We start from the raw sequence: 19,422 nt of genomic DNA on the forward strand, positions 1-19,422 counted from the left end.
AGATATGCCAAACGCCTGGAGTAAAATCGTTGTCGATGTTGCTGCGATTTGTAAACGACTTGTTGTTCGTGTGTATATGTACATGTTATGGTTCAATATCGATCACTAAATAGTTATGAAGTTAAAGGGGCCTTTTCACGTTTTGGTAAATTGACAAAAAATAAAGAAGTTGTTTCAGATTCGCAAATTTTCGACTTAGTTATGATATTTGTGAGGAAACAGTAATACTGAACATTTACAATGTTCTAATATACCCATTATATGCATCTTTTGACGATTAAAAACCCTGAAAATTATTAAGCGTTGCAACGCGAATTGATTGAATAATTTGGAGAATTCTGTTGTTGTCGTTATATTTTGTGAAACTACGAGGATTACTTATATATAGTATAAAATACATCGTACATGGTATGCGGAAGGATGGTAGAGATGTCTAAGTGGGAGACTTTTCATGCCATGACTCTAGTGGTCAGGGGTTCGAGCCCTGTTGAGGGTTACATTTTTTTCTTTTTTTTTTTTAAATTTTATTCTTGATTTGTCAATGGAGCTTTTTACAGCAAATGTTTATAATTATCAATAAAAAGGATTGAATGACAAACTTCAAAACATGCAAAAATCTGTGAAAGGCCCCTTTCAAATCCGGCAGTTGCGTCTTAACAGTGCATAAAACAGTGGATACACATATCATTTAAGACAATCCACACGTATAATGTTAATGTTGAACAACAAAATAACAACTTTCGCATGCAACGATGTCTACCGTACACACACTTCGCACGACATTGCTTAGTGTCACATATTGCACCATTTTATTGTGTTGAGAGATAACTTAATCACGTTAAACAATGTTCCGGTAAATATTGTCAGGATAAATTATTTTTCTTTAAGCGATTACTTACAAATACGAGAGTATTTGAAATTACAACACCATTTCTGACTTTGATCACACCTTGATTGATAATATCATGCACTCCTTTGACCAATCCTTGAATTGACAATACTTGGAAAAGATATACATAATCTGGAATAACACTGATTATGTATTTCAGTGGATAAATCATTTAAATGCTTTTGCAGTTTTATGTATGTTATTGCTTTAATCATATCACGAATAGAGAAACCTACTGATTACTGTTGATAAACTCATACAAACAAAGTCACACATGGAATTGAAAAAAACACATAAGCACGTTATATTGCTTCAACCATATAATGTTTTGACTATTTGTTTTGATATCTCTGTCTCTTTTATCATTTCGACTTGTCTATGATTCGACACTTGTGAGAAATCATTTGAATGGACCGATCCAACTGAATCATTACTTGGTTTTTCCTCACATTTTTATGGATTCAGAATGCCATGTCATCAATTACCGACACCATTCGGAAATTGCTAGGATTCATCATAGCATGTTGTGACGATTTAATCGACTTCTTCACTATATAATCATACCACGAATATTCAACTGTTTAAATTGGTCACGCACAGTATTGCATGGGTATACACGTATATAAAATACAATACTCAGACTGACATAGCCGACTTGTAGCGGTCGTCTAGCTGTGGTGACCCCGTGTGACACAATCCATATCATGCTTGTTTTCTACACTTTTGTTTTTTTTCTAATGTAAGGTTCAATGGCAACCTTTTGAAACATTATGCCCGAAAGGGAAATATCCCTTTTAAAATTGCTCATCATCATCATCAACAACAACAACAACAACAACAACAACCACAACAACAACAACGTCGTCGTCGTCGTCGTCATCATCATCATCATCATCATCATCATCATCATCATCATCATCATCATCATCATCATCATCATCATCATCATCATCACCATCATCATCATCATCATTATCATCATCATCGCCAATAACAACAACACAATAATGAAAACAACAAAACCACCTTCCTTTAATATAAATCACCTAACTGTTTATATGTGTAGTCTGTTTTCAAGAAATAGTTTATTGAATTTACAAAATGTGCGATCAAATTATTGACAAACAAATTCTTGCTATATATGCATGTATTGAGAGTCTGAACGATGCAAACAGGAGTGGGTTCTCCGTTAACACTATTTTGTACCCAGATATTTGAATCTGAAAACAATTTTATTTTAAATCTGACCGATCATTTTTAAATACCAAACATGTTTTTACTTCTAAAATATTTATAAAAAAAAAATAAACCTGACGTCTCTAAAAATGGCGATTTCGAACAAAACTTGAAGACTTTTGTTTTAACCCACAACAACTGAATTGCGATTGTCTTATCATTGCTAGTTTATATTTTCCCTCATTTTAGTAGCGATATATTTGATCTTGACCCCACATTTCATTGAGATCCCTATACACAGTTTACAATTTAGGGTATCAATAAGTCATGTTTCACTACAAAGGAGAAACTTACTCTCGAGTTATTGAAAATAAACTGTTTTCAATATTTTGTTACCAGTTACTTTGACCCGACAACAACCTCCGAAGCGCGATTTATATAAACAATTTAGTTTAAAGGGATCTTTTCACGCTTTGGTAAATTGACAAAATTGAAAAAAGTTGTTTCAGATTCGCAAATTTTCGTTTTAGTTATGATATTTGTGAGGAAACAGTAATACTGAACATTTACCATGGTCTAATATAGCCATTATATGCATCTTTTGACGATTTTAAAACCTAAAAATTATAAAGCGTTGCAACGCGAAACGATTGCATAATTTGGAGAGTTCTGTTTTTGTCGTTAAATTTTGTGAAACTACGAAGATTGCTTATATAAGGTATAAAATATATCAAGTTTGTGTAATCGGCGGAATAGCTCAGTAGGCTAAAGCGTTTTTACTTCAGGACTCTGGCAGGACTCCAGGGGTCACTGGTTCGAAACCTGGTCCGGGCAATGTTCTTTTCCTTTTTTTAATTTTATTCTTGATTTTTTACTGGAGCTTTTACGATCCAATGTTTACATTTATCGATATAAAGCATTTAATGAATAAGTTAAAAAATGCCAAAATCTGTGAAAAGGCCCCTTTAATACAGTACACATGAATCATAATTCGTTGAATAAGGTTTGCAAAATTGTTCGCAGTAAATGTTATGAAATTTCTTGAAAAAAAATGATAAAAATAACGCTGACATAATTAATACGCGCAATATTAACCCATTTATGCCTAGTGGACTCTCCCATCCTTCTAAATTGGGTCAATTTATTTCCAAAATTAGGGATGTTTAGTACATTAATTTCTGTATTAATAATACTTCTTACAGAAATTCCTTTAAGCAAACAACGTAGACCCTGATGAGACGCCGCATCATCTGGGTCTACGCTGTTTGCCAAGGCCTTTTTTCTAGACGCTAGGCATAAATGGTTTAATGATATATGATGATGGTTGATGATGGTGGCAAATCAAAGAGGTGACATATGTCCTGGGGGAAGCGAGGTTTTAACACATGGTATGTGATGAAGTTGTTCTAACATTTACTTGTTGAGTAAAACGATGCATTAGCGAGGTCTTCACGAACGGTATTTATGAAGTTGTATTAGAATGTACATTGTTTTGTTGAGTAATACGCAGCATGAGATATGAGGTATGACGCAGGTGACGACGACCTTATATCAGGTTCTAGGATGACGATACACAGGATTACCACACTTGCCTTGGTATTGATACTCTGGTATTTAGCATGTCTTTTATGGTGAAATACTTATGTTGACCTTATACCAAGGGACATACGTTAGAAACCCGTGGAAATGACGAGTTCCGTCTTTTGCTCAATTTATAAATGAAAATGTACCATGTGCCATTTTATTTCAATGGCACATGGTACATTTTGTTATGCTGATGTCGATGCTCACGATGGTGATGGGAATGGGAATAAAGAACGTGGTGATAATTATAGTGACAATGATGACCCGATGACGGTGAATGAGGTGATACGGTTGTTAAAGCTGTCGTTGTTGATGTTGGTGGTCCTTATGATGATGATGATAATGGTTGTTGTTGTGGTGTGGAGTTGGTGGGAGCGGTGTGGGTGTATCGGTTTTTGGTGTTGGAATTAATGATTAAATGATGAATCTCATATTTTAAGAAATTTTCTCAATGAAGTTGTGCAGAAACTTGGGTTGACACTAAAGTGCGGTGCTTCTTTCTATGTTGCAAAATACAATTTTATTAATTGGTGGATTTTGAATTATTGGTATATAAACACACTGAACCTTTAATTTATTTTGCCCGAACAACCATGAAATTTTCTGTTCTTAAAATTCTTAACCCGTGTATGCCTAGCGTCTAGAAAAAAGGCATTGACAAACAGCGTAGATGCGGCGTCTCATCAGGGTCGGCGCTGTCTGCTTTAAGGTAAGAAATAGTCTAAATATAGAAATAAATATACTAGACATCTCTAATTTTGAAAATAAATTGATTCAATTTAGAAGGATGGGAGAGTCCACTTGGCATAAATGGGTTAATCAGCATTAAATATCTGTAAATTGCAATCTGTCGTTGTGACGTCTGCCATTTGCATAAACGCAAACAAATTATATGTGACACATACACACGCGCGCCCGCTAGTTGCAACAATACAACTCCCAGCTATATCAGAGACGTAAGTGTTATCTACGGCTGTATCAGAGACGTAAGTGTTATCTACGTCTCTGGCTATATTGACCCTCCGAGCTGTACGTATGTACTCAAAAAAGCTCAGAGCATTCAAGAAGAACTAGCGCGCCCGCCAGCTATCCATTAGTCAGTACATGTATTGCAATAAAAAGCCTAGGCATCATATAAACGCAGGGAAATGCAAGCACGAAAAGCAACAATGAAATTAACATTGAGATTGCTGTACAAAACCCAAAGGTAAGACGCTGATGCGACGACTTAGCTTATAACAAGAAACATATGCGTGTGCGGTGTTTTATACATAACGCCCAGTTTTACATTCAACGTTTGTTTGCAGGCATTTAATGTCTGAATCAACAAAACACGCAGAAAGTTAACGAAGAAAAACTGATAACCATTATATCTTCAATATTATAGAATAAAAACCTACAACTTACTTGTTTGCGATGTGATAGATCCGTACGAATCAAGCAACCATTAGCTCTCGCCAGTAAATTGATATAAAGCGACTGCGCATGTACTTAGTTGGTTGCCTTGGTCACGCTGTTGCGCGTAAAGCGCGCAGGGAATGACTCAAGGTTACGAGATTTTATCAAAGCGCTGACGCGCAGCAGGATGTTGGCGAGAAAGAAAAGTACACAAAGTAAATTTTCACTTGTTTTTTGTGTGCAAAAAAACTATTTCCAAACGCTGCAACTTACTGTCATTTCTTGAAAACATCACTTTCATACACACTCCTTTCGAGGTTAAGTTCACGCAAATATTTCATTAAACATGTATATGACTAGACTTTACATTGAGTTTTTTTTATATTATTGGTTGATATGTATTCTATACACGGACATGTCGTTACAATACTTATAACACGTTCACCTTGTGGAAAATGATTTGTCGGTGGTTTTACTAATTAATAATTTCAAAAGATGAGACGAATAGTCTTCAACATTGCAGTAATGGTCATTTTTTGCGGAATTCATCCCATATTGACAATCGAAAATCAGAAAAGCGTATCGCGAAGAACTTGGTTATTTTGATCTCCGGTGGAAAACCACTATATAAATGTTTGGTGCAGTTTTCAATTGATTTCGGTTGTTTCTGAATGGTTCGATGTCTTATTTATGCGAAATATATACATACACATCGACTTCATTAATTTAGAATGACAAGGTACACAATTTTAGATATCAAGAAAATTGATGGAGTAATCAGAAATTGCTGTGGCCTATTCCTTTTAGACTTCCCCTTTCCTGGCATTCCTGGTAGTCTAATGAATAAGGTGTTTATAATGCAGTGATACTTTCGATATATGCTATGTTACCAATAAAAAATAGCTCAATATTTGCACAGGACCTAAATTGTTTTAGCAAAACATTTAGAAACTCTGTCTAATAAATTTTGGTAAATATTTACTGGCAAGTAATTGGATTTATGCTTTGAAAACTAACTTAAGAATTTGCCTAGATTTATAACATTATTACAAAATGTTACTGAAATGATACAAATTTACACCCACCCCTTTTGATCAGCAACATGTACTGTATCTTTAGAAAAGTTGTTTTATTCGATATTTAATTTAACGAAACGAACCGACAACGATGTGATCTTTTTACACAAAATTGAAGCAAGTCTGTGATTATGAAAACGTTGATAAATTCAAATAAAAGTATGACTACCTCTCTGCGGATGATGGTATTTAGCTGCATGCTTATGATTCAGACAGTTCAGGTCCCGATTCAGTGCCCAAGTCAGCCACTGCCTTACATCCGCTACTAACTGTAAATTAGCAGTTCAAATGGTAATCATTATTTGGTTAGTATTATCAATACAAGAAAGTGAATTCGCACAGTATGGTGATTCCTTTAATAGTTTTTATTTGTTGAGTAGCTTGAGCGATAGCCATTACTCTAAGGGTCAGTGGTTCAAGCAAAGGTTTGGATTAATTTTTCTATCTTTCTTTAATTTTATTTGTTTTTTATACTGGAGCTCTTTTGTTGCGATACTAACATTTATCAATGTAAAGCAATTTATGTCAAACTGCTACCAGCATGCCGTAGTCTGAGAAAAGGTCCCTTTAAAGGCACCAATTCAGTTTTGAAAGCCATGATGACCCGATTGTAGAGCGTAAAAAGGCGACAGTCGCGGCGACGCACGATATTTTGCGCGACAGTCGCGGCGACGCACGATATTTTGCGCGATACACGAAGCGTCGCGCGAAAATGTACGACTAAATATCGAGCTATCTTAAACATATACATGTGTAAAAATTAACATGCAAATATATATTTTTGTTTTATAACAAGTAATATAATGTCCTTGTTTGCGTTTTCGAGGAGTAAGCGAGCGTTTATTTTAACATTCTAGATCCCATTCGTTAAAACTAAGTAATGGGTACCATGTCCCTTGTATTCAAAAACTGACTTACATTCGGACACGACATCTAAAAGTATATGTAAGGATATAAAACGCTAAACTAAGTCATTTGTCGGATGTGGCAGGTCATCATTAGCGACAAGCTAATTCACTGCAGCCTACACGTGATACAACTTAGCTAAAAAACGAAAATACACTCTTTTAAAACATATTTATTTTTATTTTTCTGACTGCCAAGTTAATACATTAAAAAAACGCATGCTTTGAAATAGTACTTTTAAAAAAGCAGCAACAGATAATTATGTTCATAGAACACAGTTTTCGGTTCCGCAACAATTGTAATAAACATGTCGGTGTCCGCATGTCGTCCAAAGTTTGTCGGACTTAAAGCGAGCTAGTTTCTATATTTTATATATAAACTATTTAAAATACAAATAAAATGGCTCTTTGTATTTGCAACGCAATCAATTGGCGTGTTCATTAGCTGCATTGCATGTAATATTTAAGTAGATAGTAGGTGTTTTAGGATCATGCACTTACCTCGGCGTAGAGATTCGACTGGAACCAGCATAGCTCGATTAAATACATGCCTTCATCAGCAACCACGTAATGATAGCCCAGCCACGGGTTACAATAATTTTACCGTTGTTATTTTTACTTTTTTAAAAATTTAGGTACCCGGTAATATATTTTTATTATGACCCCTAACTTGTACACTATTTTAAAAATATAAAGGAAAATGATCACTACTTTTCATACTATTATACTTAAACCAATAAAATAAAATGCTACCAAATCGTGTATGAATTTCTTGTGATGGCAGAGATTGTGAGTACAAGGAACGACAACTGTGCTTGGAGATTGGTAATAAGTGTGGCGACTAAAAATATAACTACATCCGTTTAAAGATACAAAATTAATATACGTGCAATCACTTAAAAAGGTTTTGAGAACGTTGTAAATACTTTTACATAGCTGATATGTCCATTGATCGATTCCTTCAGTTGGCTGACTATATGTTATTACGGAACCGAATTGAACCGAAGAGAACATGAAACAAAACATTGTGTAAGCTTTGAATACGCTAATGTTTTTATCAGGATTCGTTTCAACTGAAATCTTAAATATAGTCAAACAGGGCCCTACATAGTTACGGGTACTTTATACAGTGTACGACAAAGTTGTATACGACGTAAGTTGCAAATGGTCACACAAATATCAGGACACTGGGTATTAACTTGATAACTTGTAACAATTTATAAATTGCTTGTCATAAAGCCATATTGCTTGAGGTTACACATTCATATTTTTATTCTGTTTTTTTTATTCAATATATTGTTCGAGCTTTATTTTAAACCCCACATTCGGGCCAAACAATACAGCTAACATATGTTTGATAAAAAATAAGTGTTTTTTAAACTATTTTTTTTTTTGAAATGTTGTAAAAGTGTTAAAGCCCATAAGGTCCGTTCAAAAAAGATTTTTTCACATGAGTGTTTTTGCAGCGCTTTGACAATTACAACTTTATTGTTACGTATAAATATGTGTTAACATAGTCCTTTGACATCATACACAAATATGAATATTACATGAATTTATTGTGTATTCATTAGATTTCTTGTTATAAGTTTAATTCGCCAATTGTTTCAAATAATCCCAGTAGTCAGCATGTTTACATGGAAAGTCTGGTTACTTGATAACCTTCAAATTAACAGTATACATTAACGTTATTTATTCAAAATATGACTTAAAGAACTGTTATTAAGGTTAGACTTTTTGTCCCCTGCTCCCTGTTCTTTAAAAGTTCACGTGGGAAGACTTTGTCGTATGAGCAGTCGTGAAGACGCCGCAGGGCCTGTAAATAAATTAGAAAATACACGCAAACATGGCATTTGTTTTTACCACTACTTAACAGTACGTTAAAAAAGCATTATCTATTATTTGGTCTTCTGTTTAACAAATGCATTCATGTACAACGCACAAATTATATCAACTTCATTCAAGAACACTCACGTACTCACAGACACAGGCACAAATGCATGCACACGTGGGCACATCCTCGCACACTCACTAGCACATTGTAATGCACCGGTAACTAATTAATAATTACTATTTCATCAACATTAATGGACACACATGAAAGAATAAAGAATACAATGGTTTTGTAAAGATGATACATTAAGATAAAACAGAGTTACAACATTAATATATTTTGACAATGTGCTATTTTTATGTCCCCCACCACTATAGTGGGTGACATATTGTTTTTGCATTGTCTGTTGGTTTGTTTGTGTGTTTGCGTCAAATTTTAACATTTGAAATAACTTTTGCAATATTGAAGAGAGCAACTTGATAGTTGGCATGCATATGTATCTCATGGAGCTGCAATTTTGAGTGGTGAAAGGTCAAGGTCAAGGTCATCCTTCAAGGATAAAGGTCAAATATATAGCTTCAAAGCGGCGAAGAAGGAGACATAGTGTTTCCGACAAACACATATCTTGCTTCATACGCATTCAGTGATGTAATACACGTTAAGAAAATACAATGCAATTAAAATAAATTGATTAATAAATAGCTAAAACCACATCATCACACGCGCAAATGCACAAGCACTCATACTCACATACTTATATAACGTACTACTTGTTGAAAAATATTAAACTATGCACCCAAAAGGAAATAAGAATTAAAAATAAAAACACTTATTCGGTTAAGAAGTCTTAAGGGTAAGCACTGTTACAGCTACAGCTTTGTCACATCGTGAATAATACCTTCAAACAATTGTCAACCTACTTTCAAGGACACACATTTTAAAAAAAGTCTCTTGCAGATCCATATTTTATGGAGCTTACATATTATTAGTTTTATTTTAATCGCTTAACAATAACGATAAAAGTGTGCTCCACCAACCTATAACTATTCGTGCGGATCTCCTTTGTCATCTATGTTTAGGACAAATTACTCCAGGAGATGCGGAACACTGGAAAAGAAACGAAGTCCTCAAAGTCTACACTTTATGGTGATTGAATACTCTGAGTTTGCTTCATAAACGTACCAAATTATGGGGACAAACCGAAATACCAACATGGCGTCTCCATTAAACTCCATCCACGCACAAACGTACAAACATACCATGAAGGCTGTTAACTTACCTATGTTTAAATAGTACTGGTATATTTATACGACCCAGTGATATTGATTTTAGCAATCTAATTCAGTCTGTCATAAGGATTTCAGTGATACAAAATATATATTAATACTTTAAAAAATAAAAAAATATGCTGATTTCTCTACGAAATATTGCGCATATAAGACTTTAAAAATTACAAAGTGTTAATTATCCTATGAAAAATAGCTCTTGACGGTCCTTATTTTTTAAACCATATATATAAATCACCTGTATGCTGTTTACATTATTGTTGCTATAGTTAAAATTGGATATCATTTATTAAGCCCTTAACTTTGAGCCTACTGCTTTATCGTTCATACATATCTTCCTGTAGTCCCTTTAATAAAAACAAAACAAATAAGATGCCTTCTTTATATGGTTATACATCGAGAGATTATATGAAGCTTGTCGAAATTTTCAATCCAAACTCTTTGGTCTAAAATGAACAACCATTTGCCAAAACATAATTAATGTGCTATTTCCGCCTTTCGTCATACAGTATCTGGTAAATATACCAGTAAATAATAATGTCAAAAAATGTCTTCTACAAAAAATAGAATAAATTCAAGTTACAATTCATGATAATCGTTTTAATTTGCCTTTTGAAAAGAAACAGCATCTATTTGAGCCGTGCTCTGTGAAAAAGGGGTTTAATGCATCTGAATAAAGTGTCGTCCCAGATTAGCCTTTGCAGTCCGCACAGGCCATCAGGGAGGACACTTTCCGCTTTAATGATATTTTCTGTTTAAAGAAAGTCTCTTCTTTGCAAAAATCGAGTTTTGGCGGAAAGTGTCGTCACTGATTAGCCTGTGCGGACTACACAGGCTAACCTGGGAGGACATTTTAATCACATGCATTTAACCCATTTTCACTGAGCACGGCTCATTTATTTTTCAAACAGTGAAATTTTTCATGTTACAAATAGGATTGTGACAGCCGTAAGACAGCCATATAAGCATGACCATCTACAGTAATAACAAAAAACTTAAACTTCAAAACTTACATTTCCTCAATAAAGGTAAATGACTATACAGCTGTTTAAAAACCTTCTCTGTCTTGAGCACACGGTGGTTTACAGAATCAAGCCGTACAAACTTAGCATTACAGCATTACAGAAACATTAATTTATGTTTAAACCAAATAATGTAGTTGGAAAATTGCTGCTACAGTAATTAAGCTTGTGTTCAATTTATAATATATTCGACAATTTATGATTGATCTGTTATTTTGGATTGTTTTGTCATATCAGACAATGCTCCATCCATATCTTTTTGGTTAGTTAACTAACTCCAATTGCTCCTGTGTCAGCCAGTGCGTTGTACATACGTTCTTAAACCAGTTTTGATTATACCGGAAACCCCGACAACTATTACCATAGTAATTACGGTAACTGCTGTAACAACTTCTACTAGTATTACAACTGCTGTTGCTGCTGCTGCCGTTATTCTGCTAGAAGAATATCGTTTCTGTCATATTTTTTTTGTTTTCCAATTAGCGATATCACAAATGGCATACAACTCTGAGTAGCCGAATAACTTTTTCTTGTGGAGTTGGGTCCCTTAGAGCCCGTGTGCGTAATAAACATCAAAGAGGCCTTTTCACGTTTTAGTAAATTGACAAAATTGAAAAAAAAATGTTTCAGATACGCAAATTTTCTTCGTAGTTATGATATTTGTGAGGAAACATTAAAACTGAACATTTCCATGCTCTAAAAAATCCATTACACGCGTCTTTTGACGATTTAAAAACCTGAAGGCAGCCCTAAGGCAGCCATAAAAGCATGACCATCTACAGCAATAACAAAAAACTTAAACTTCAAAACTTACATTTCCTAAATAGAGGTAAATGACAAAACAGCTGTTTAAAAACCTTCTCTGTCTTGAGCACACGGTGGTTTACAGAATCAAGCCATACAAACTTAGCATTACAGAAACATTAATTTATGTTTTAACCAAATAATGTAGTTGGCAAATTGTTGCTACAATAATTAAGCTTGTTTTCAATTTATAATATATTCGACAATTTATGATTGATCTGTTATTTTGGATTTTTCGTCGTATCAGACAATGTTCCATTCATATCTTATATAAAGTATGAAATAAATAGCTAATTTAGTGGTATATGCGATATACATTTACTCCTGGGGACAGTGGTTCGAGCCCAGTTGAGGGTTACTTTTTTCTTTAATTTAATTCTTTTCTTTTTACTGGAGCTTTTCAAAAAAAAGTTGTCGGGGTTTCTGGTATAAGCAAAACTGGTTTAAGAACGTATGTACAACGCACTGGCTGACGCAGGAGCAATCGGAGTTAGTTAACTAACCAAAAAGATATGAATGGAACATTGTCTGATACGACGAAAAATCCAAAATAACAGATGAATCATAAATTGTCGAATAAATTATAAATTGAAAACAAGCTTAATTACTGAAGCAACAATTTGCCAACTACATTATTTGGTTTAAACATAAATTAATGTTTCTGTAATGCTAAGTTTAAAGCGCTGCAACGCGAAACGATTGAATAATTTGGAGAGTTCTTTTGTTGACGTTAAATGTTGTAATACTACGAGGATTTTTTATATAAAGTATGAAATAAATAGCTTATTAGTGATATATGGGATATACATTTACTTCTGGGGACAGTGGTTCGAGCCCAGTTGAGAGTTACCTTTTTTCTTTAATTTAATTCTTTTTTTGTACTGGAGTTTTTTAAATCCAATGTTTACATTTATCAATATTGAGCATTTAATGACAAACATCAAAACATGCAAAAATCTGCGAAAAGGTCCCTTTAAGTAAATATTCGCTAAGAAATGACTATTGCTTGCGTATAATTGACCAATTCGTGCGTACAGACCATAATTGTATTCAAAAATACAATTATATTTCCAAATATATTTTTGGCTTATATTTCATAACTTCATCATATGTGGAAATGACAATGTGCTGAAGAAATCTTAACACTGCGATCTTCTACGTCATCAAGCAGTTAGCATTATATTCAGACGAGAACGGTATCTGGGATATTTGGATGCAGATTGATCGGGAACTCGTGGACTCATGTCTTTATTGCGGCTCGATTTCGAGTGACTTATGGAAGTCACGAATACTTTTTACTGCCTCCAGTATTTTTCAAAGAGCGATTTCTAGTCATAATTTCATATACTTTAGAATACAACCCATAACAACTGCAAAATAGTAGTGCTCGTCCGGGATTGAAACCGGGAGTATCGCATCCTAAGCGAGAATCATACCCCAAGACCAACGAGCCATACGTATCCGTGCGTGTCGTTAATAGTGAAGTTTTTATTAAATCACAGGTGATAAAACAACTACAATGCTATTAAATTATTTATTAATACCCATTGAACAACACTTAATGGCAATCTAACTGTTAGAACTTTCATATCATATTGCGATGAAAATACGCTGCATCAAGAGTGGCTCGTTGGTCCAGGGGCATGATTCTCGCTTTGAGTGCGAGAGGTCCCGGGTTCAAGGGACGAGCCCTAATATTCTGCAGTTGTTATGCTGAATCAAACTAAAATGTCTTATTTGAAAACTCAATCAATTGAGCATTGGAATTATTTCTTCAATATTAAAAAGCATTGTCTGATTATTCAACAATTAATACAATATCCATAACCTATATAAAGTACTTAAAACAGTACATGCACTTATCAGCTATATTGAAAAATAGTTTGCATATTCACGCAAGGCAAATGAGAAATTCGTGATTATAAACCATGTTATCAACCCGTGCAGCTGAAAGAAGCTGCAGCTATAAAGCATGCACTCTTGAAAAGCAAAAACAATGTAAATGTAAACCAATATCAACAGTGCGGTTATAAAATTGAATTTTCTTTCTATTAAGACTATTGGGTTATTAAATTTTGGTTTGTTCGCCGATAAGAACAAGGTTATCGCGCTATACTTAAGAAAAATTAATACATTTATTTGTTAATTGGATCAAAGTCCGTAAGAACAATGAAAGAAGAAAATTGTAAATATAATGTAACGTGTCTACCGTTCCTTCGGGATATATATATAATGGCTTTTCCTCGGGCTTTACTTAGCCGTGCGATTTGATAAACAAATAATATAATTTGCCTCTATACAAGCCGGTTCCGTATGCCCTGTGCGACTTGGATTGCTTTGACTTGGGTCGACTTGGGTCGACTCGGGTTGACTTGGGTCGACTTGGGTTGACTTGGGTCGACTTGGGTTGACTTGGGTCGACTTGGGTCGACTTGGGTCGACTTGGGTTGACTTGGGTCGACTTGGGTCGACTTGGGTCGACTTGGGTCGACTTTGGTTGACTTGGGTTGACTTGGGTCGACTTGGGTTGACTTGGGTCGACTTGGGTTGACTTGGGTCGACTTGGGTCGACTTCGGTTGACTTCGGTCGACTTGGGTTGACTTGGGTCGACTTAAGTCGACTTGGGTTGACGTGGGTCGACTTGGGTCGACTCGGGTTGACTTGGGTCGACTTGGGTCGACTTGGATTGACTTGGGGTGTCTTTGGTTGACTTGAGTCGACTTGGGTTGACTTGAGTCGACTTGGGTCGACTTGTGTCGTCTTGGGTTGACTTGAGTCGACTTGGGTCGACTTGGGTCGTCTTGGGTTGACTTGAGTCGACTTGGACTTATACCAAAAGATTCTGCAGTGTCTTCCCTCTGCGTTACGCAAGGAAGACAATCAATGTCCCCCTCTGCGTTACGCAAGGAAGACAATCGGTCAGTGTTGTACAAGCGACAATCAGTAGCTTGACAGACTCAGGCTGACTTACGAGACCAGACTCGTGCACCGTCTTATATCACCAATAAAAACCTGTGACCCGGACCAAGGTATGAGTCTCTATTGAAGTTTCCCAGCAAGATATGGTGTAATGCGCAAAGTTGCTTGGGTCACTTCTACTCAAAAGGCATCCAAAGTCCCAAAGCCCCAGATAATTCCAATGGTAATTAATGCAACGTATTTAACGATGTGCTCTGATCGGCAATCGAACGCAGACTGCTCGCTCCCGTTGTTGTTGTTCTGAGTTTATTTACAGGTCCCACGCCCCTTCACGGAGTCATTTTAGCTGGACCTGCCCCTGTGACCTTTCAGGGGGAAAAGATTATTTATGAGCCAAAGTAGGTCAAATTTACCCCGATTGCCCGGGTGTTCGCCAAATAATAATAATTATTATATATTTTTTTATTTTTTTATTTTTTTTTTAAATTATTTTTGTTTGAATAGGTCAGTGCACGTTGGCCAGTGAGACCTTAATGTGCCCTGTATCGTGTGCTGATGGTGTTGTGTGGATCATGTAGCGTGTTTAATATGTGAGTGATGTGTTTGTGATTGTTGCATGGGTGTATTCTGGGTCCTGTGTTGTTGACATGTGGATGGATATGTATAGTTTGTGTTATGTAGTGGCTGAGCCTTTGTCTGGAGCGGAAGAGGATGAGTTTGTCGGGTGTTTTACGTCAGTCGGTCAATCGTGGCAGGCTGTATCTCATTTCAGTTTCCAGGGCGCAGACCACCCCGCCCCCGCACAAGCGCACCCACGCCGAGCGGGCCCGAGCCCCCCCCCCCCCCCCCGCGCCCGCATACGGCCCCGCCCCGAGCCCCTAACCGCTGGAGACAAGCACCCTCATCCACCCTCTTGCTGCGCGCGACAATAGATCAGTCAAGAACCGACTATGGAGTTTCCCAAAGCCACACCCGGAGATACCATCGTTCTTTCCCACCCGCCGCCAAACATCCAGTCCTTGTATCAGGCTGGGCTGTATTAAGTTTATACTTATTTTATGATCATAACTAGATTAAATAGTGGAAGATGGTGAAATGATATCATTTATATAGCATATGATTTATGTTTTTATTTATACTTGTTATTATGTTGTGAAGATCCTGGTGTGGTTGTTTGAGGCTTTGTTATTATTTTTCCTATATTTATGTGTGGTTGTCGTGCTCTCCGCCCGAGAGAGTTGTTAGTGGGGGTTCGAGCAGGATACAGGAAACGCCCCGATTCCAGAGGCGCCCCTGGTTCTTTTAAGTGCCCGGTGTATAGCACCGATACACTGCACCCCCGGTTAACGTCCCTCGCGGAGGACATGTTAGTACATGGTGTTAGTATTGGTTCAAATATAAATGCGCTGCCTTTGTATAGTGATGTGGGCTCTCCCTGTTGCTTTTATGGGTATTGGTTGTATTGTGTTGTGAGGGTCAGACTAGTTTTTATGAAAGGTCGTTTACTTGACGATAGTAGAAAGGGACTGTGTTTGTGTAATTTGGGCCGAGATGACTATTTCATTGGGGACAAAGACAATTTCAACATCCATTCTTTCTCCTTGCATGGTTGGGTGTTTGTGACACTGTGGTGTTGTAAGGGCCAGACTAGTTTTTAAAGATCATTTACTTGATGAGAGAAGAGAGGGGCTGAGTTTGAGGTATTACTGTATGTGGTATTTAGGGAGGGCGCATACGTTACTGCTTCTGGTTATAATGTATGTGGTTACAAAGGCAGCAATCCTATGTGTTATTGTATTATAGCCGTTTGGTATCGTGGCCGGAGCTGGTGCTCGGCTTTCTATGGGCTCAATCCGGCTACATGGTGGATATAATGGTTAGTAGACATATGACATGCAATCAATTATTCTTCTCGCTGCAATACAACGAGAAACACAATTACAATAATTAACTTCTCTTTTTTATTCTTTTTTTTGTTATCTTGGGTGGATCGCGTCGGCAGACACATATTGCGTGGGGGCTAGGCACGTTTTACCACCCAGCCGACACGCTCCAACCAACATATTTTAGTATTATGCATATAGGAAAATACATGAAAGTTACAATATTCACATCTATAGGGGTTGCACTGTAGGTATCTCAAGAGAGTTACCTGCGTGCGCACTTACTGCGGCCTCCGTGCTCGTACGGAGGTGAGGTGTCTGTGTGCTCTCCCCCACATACTTTGTCGTCGGTTGCTGCGTGCTGGATGCAGCGGAAAAAAATAAGATTAAAAGGACCAGCACAAAGGGGGGGGGGGGGTCTCGCGGAGCCCGGGTTTTTGCTTTTCAAAAAGGGGGATTTAGATTTGTCCATATCGTTACATAGTGGTTACAGATGTTCGTTTTTTGTTTTTTTTAGAAAGCGTACCTTTCCGTATCATTGATTCAGATAGCGTGCCCTTAGGGTTAAATTGTTTCTATGTTGTTAAGTCGCGGTTGTTAACGATGCAGGAGGCCGATATATTTCCTGGGTTGTGTGTAAGTTATATTTGGTACCGTAATCCCTTCCGTCGTTGTATTAAGAGAGTGTTGTTGTTGTTATACTGGGTTATAATGTGTAGCCTGTCAGCCCTTGCCCGTCCGTGGCGTCGTCACAGGGCACCGACCAGGGGGCCCCACGGTGATCACCGGTGAGACCCGTCGGCTATGCCCTGCGTCGGGAAGATAGGGTAAATGTTATATAGTTACCTAATTGTATTTTTATTCTGTCACCGGAACGCGCTTTATTCGCACTTATGTAAGGTACGCGATATGCTGATACGCATATTTTTGCTATTTCGGATAAGCCTAAGGGAGGTAATTTATGTTGGGATTTCGATCGCTCGTAGAATGCGAGTTTCAAGCAGTAACTGTATTATACTACTACTATATCCTGCAAAAACATATTGTGCATGTTTGTAACCGACTTGTATTATTAAATAATTAAATTATGTACATGAAAATACAACGATCAATCTTAAATGCACATACTATGTGCGTGGAACTTACCGAAAAGTTAACGATTTGCCAACGGGAAACGTACTTTCGTTTTGATGTAAACAATATGATTGTACTCAAAGAATAATGAACCTAAAGGATAAAAGTTACAATATTCACATCTATAGGGGTTGCACTGTAGGTATCTCAAGAGAGTTACCTGCGTGCGCACTTACTGCGGCCTCCGTGCTCGTACGGAGGTGAGGTGTCTGTGTGCTCTCCCCCACATACTTTGTCGTCGGTTGCTGCGTGCTGGATGCAGCGGAAAAAATAAAATTAAAAGGACCAGCACAAAAAGGGGGGGGGTCTCGCGGAGCCCGGGTACTGTTAGCCCGATTTTTTGCTTTTCAAAAAGGGGGATTTAGATTTGTCCATATCGTTACATAGTGGTTACAGATGTTCGTTTTTATTTTTTTTGAGAAAGCGTACCTTTCCGTATCATTGATTCAGATAGCGTGCCCTTAGGGTTAAATTGTTTCTATGTTGTTAAGTCGCGGTTGTTAACGAGGCAGGAGGCCGATATATTTCCTGGGTTGTGTGTAAGTTATATTTGGTACCGTAATCCCTTCCGTCGTTGTATTAAGAGAGTGTTGTTGTTGTTATACTGGGTTATAATGTGTAGCCTGTCAGCCCTTGCCCGTCCGTGGCGTCGTCACAGGGCACCGACCAGGGGGCCCCACGGTGATCACCGGTGAGACCCGTCGGCTATGCCCTGCGACGGGGTAACTATAGGTCGGCTGTCATATCCGTGCCACGTTCGGGCCGTGATACTGCCGTAGGCTCCTTCTGAGCGGGTCCGGGCGAGCGGCCCCATGCTGCTCACCGAGGTGACCCGTCATCCGTGCCCGCCCAGGGGACCCCTTCATGACTATAGTCCACGGACAGGGTCGGGAAGACAGGGTAAATGTTATATAGTTACCTAATTGTATTTTTATTCTGTCACCGGAACGCGCTTTATTCGCACTTATGTAAGGTACGCGATATGCTGATACGCATATTTTTGCTATTTCGGATAAGCCTAAGGGAGGTAATTTATGTTGGGATTTCGATCGCTCGTAGAATGCGAGTTTCAAGCAGTAACTGTATTATACTACTACTATATCCTGCAAAAACATATTGTGCATGTTTGTAACCGACTTGTTTTATTAAATAATTAAATTATGTACATGAAAATACAACGATCAATCTTAAATGCACATACTATGTGCGTGGAACTTACCGAAAAGTTAACGATTTGCCAACGGGAAACGTACTTTCGTTTTGATGTAAACAATATGATTCTACTCAAAGAATAATGAACCTAAAGGATAAAATACCGGCCCAAATCGTCACAATAAGCTCCCTCAATTTTGGTATAATAGATCGCGTAATTGTTAAATAATGTTGAAATTGACCACTGAATAGATTGGTGATGTAAAACAGACACATAAAAACACACACAACAACAGAAAGAACCGAACTTAATATTATTGAAATATTATTTGTCGTTGGAATGATAATGCATACATTCA

The 19,422-nt window shown here is 37.1% G+C and overlaps 1 long non-coding RNA gene across 2 annotated transcripts; it reads right to left on the bottom strand.

The window, feature by feature from the left end:
• Positions 1-8,497: 8,497 nt before the first annotated feature.
• LOC127848255 (uncharacterized) lies at positions 8,498-19,160 on the bottom strand. Of its 2 annotated transcripts, none has more exons than XR_008034436.1 (3): positions 19,131-19,160; positions 9,900-9,969; positions 8,498-8,844 (listed from the first exon to the last, which is right to left on the bottom strand). It is a non-coding gene; the product is annotated as an uncharacterized LOC127848255 (long non-coding RNA). The 2 variants fall into 2 exon arrangements; XR_008034435.1 differs by lacking the exon at positions 19,131-19,160 and adding an exon at positions 17,924-17,953.
• Positions 19,161-19,422: the final 262 nt, after the last annotated feature.

This window comes from Dreissena polymorpha, chromosome 10, assembly GCF_020536995.1.
Source record: "Dreissena polymorpha isolate Duluth1 chromosome 10, UMN_Dpol_1.0, whole genome shotgun sequence".
NCBI classification, from domain to species: Eukaryota; Metazoa; Mollusca; class Bivalvia; order Myida; family Dreissenidae; genus Dreissena; species Dreissena polymorpha.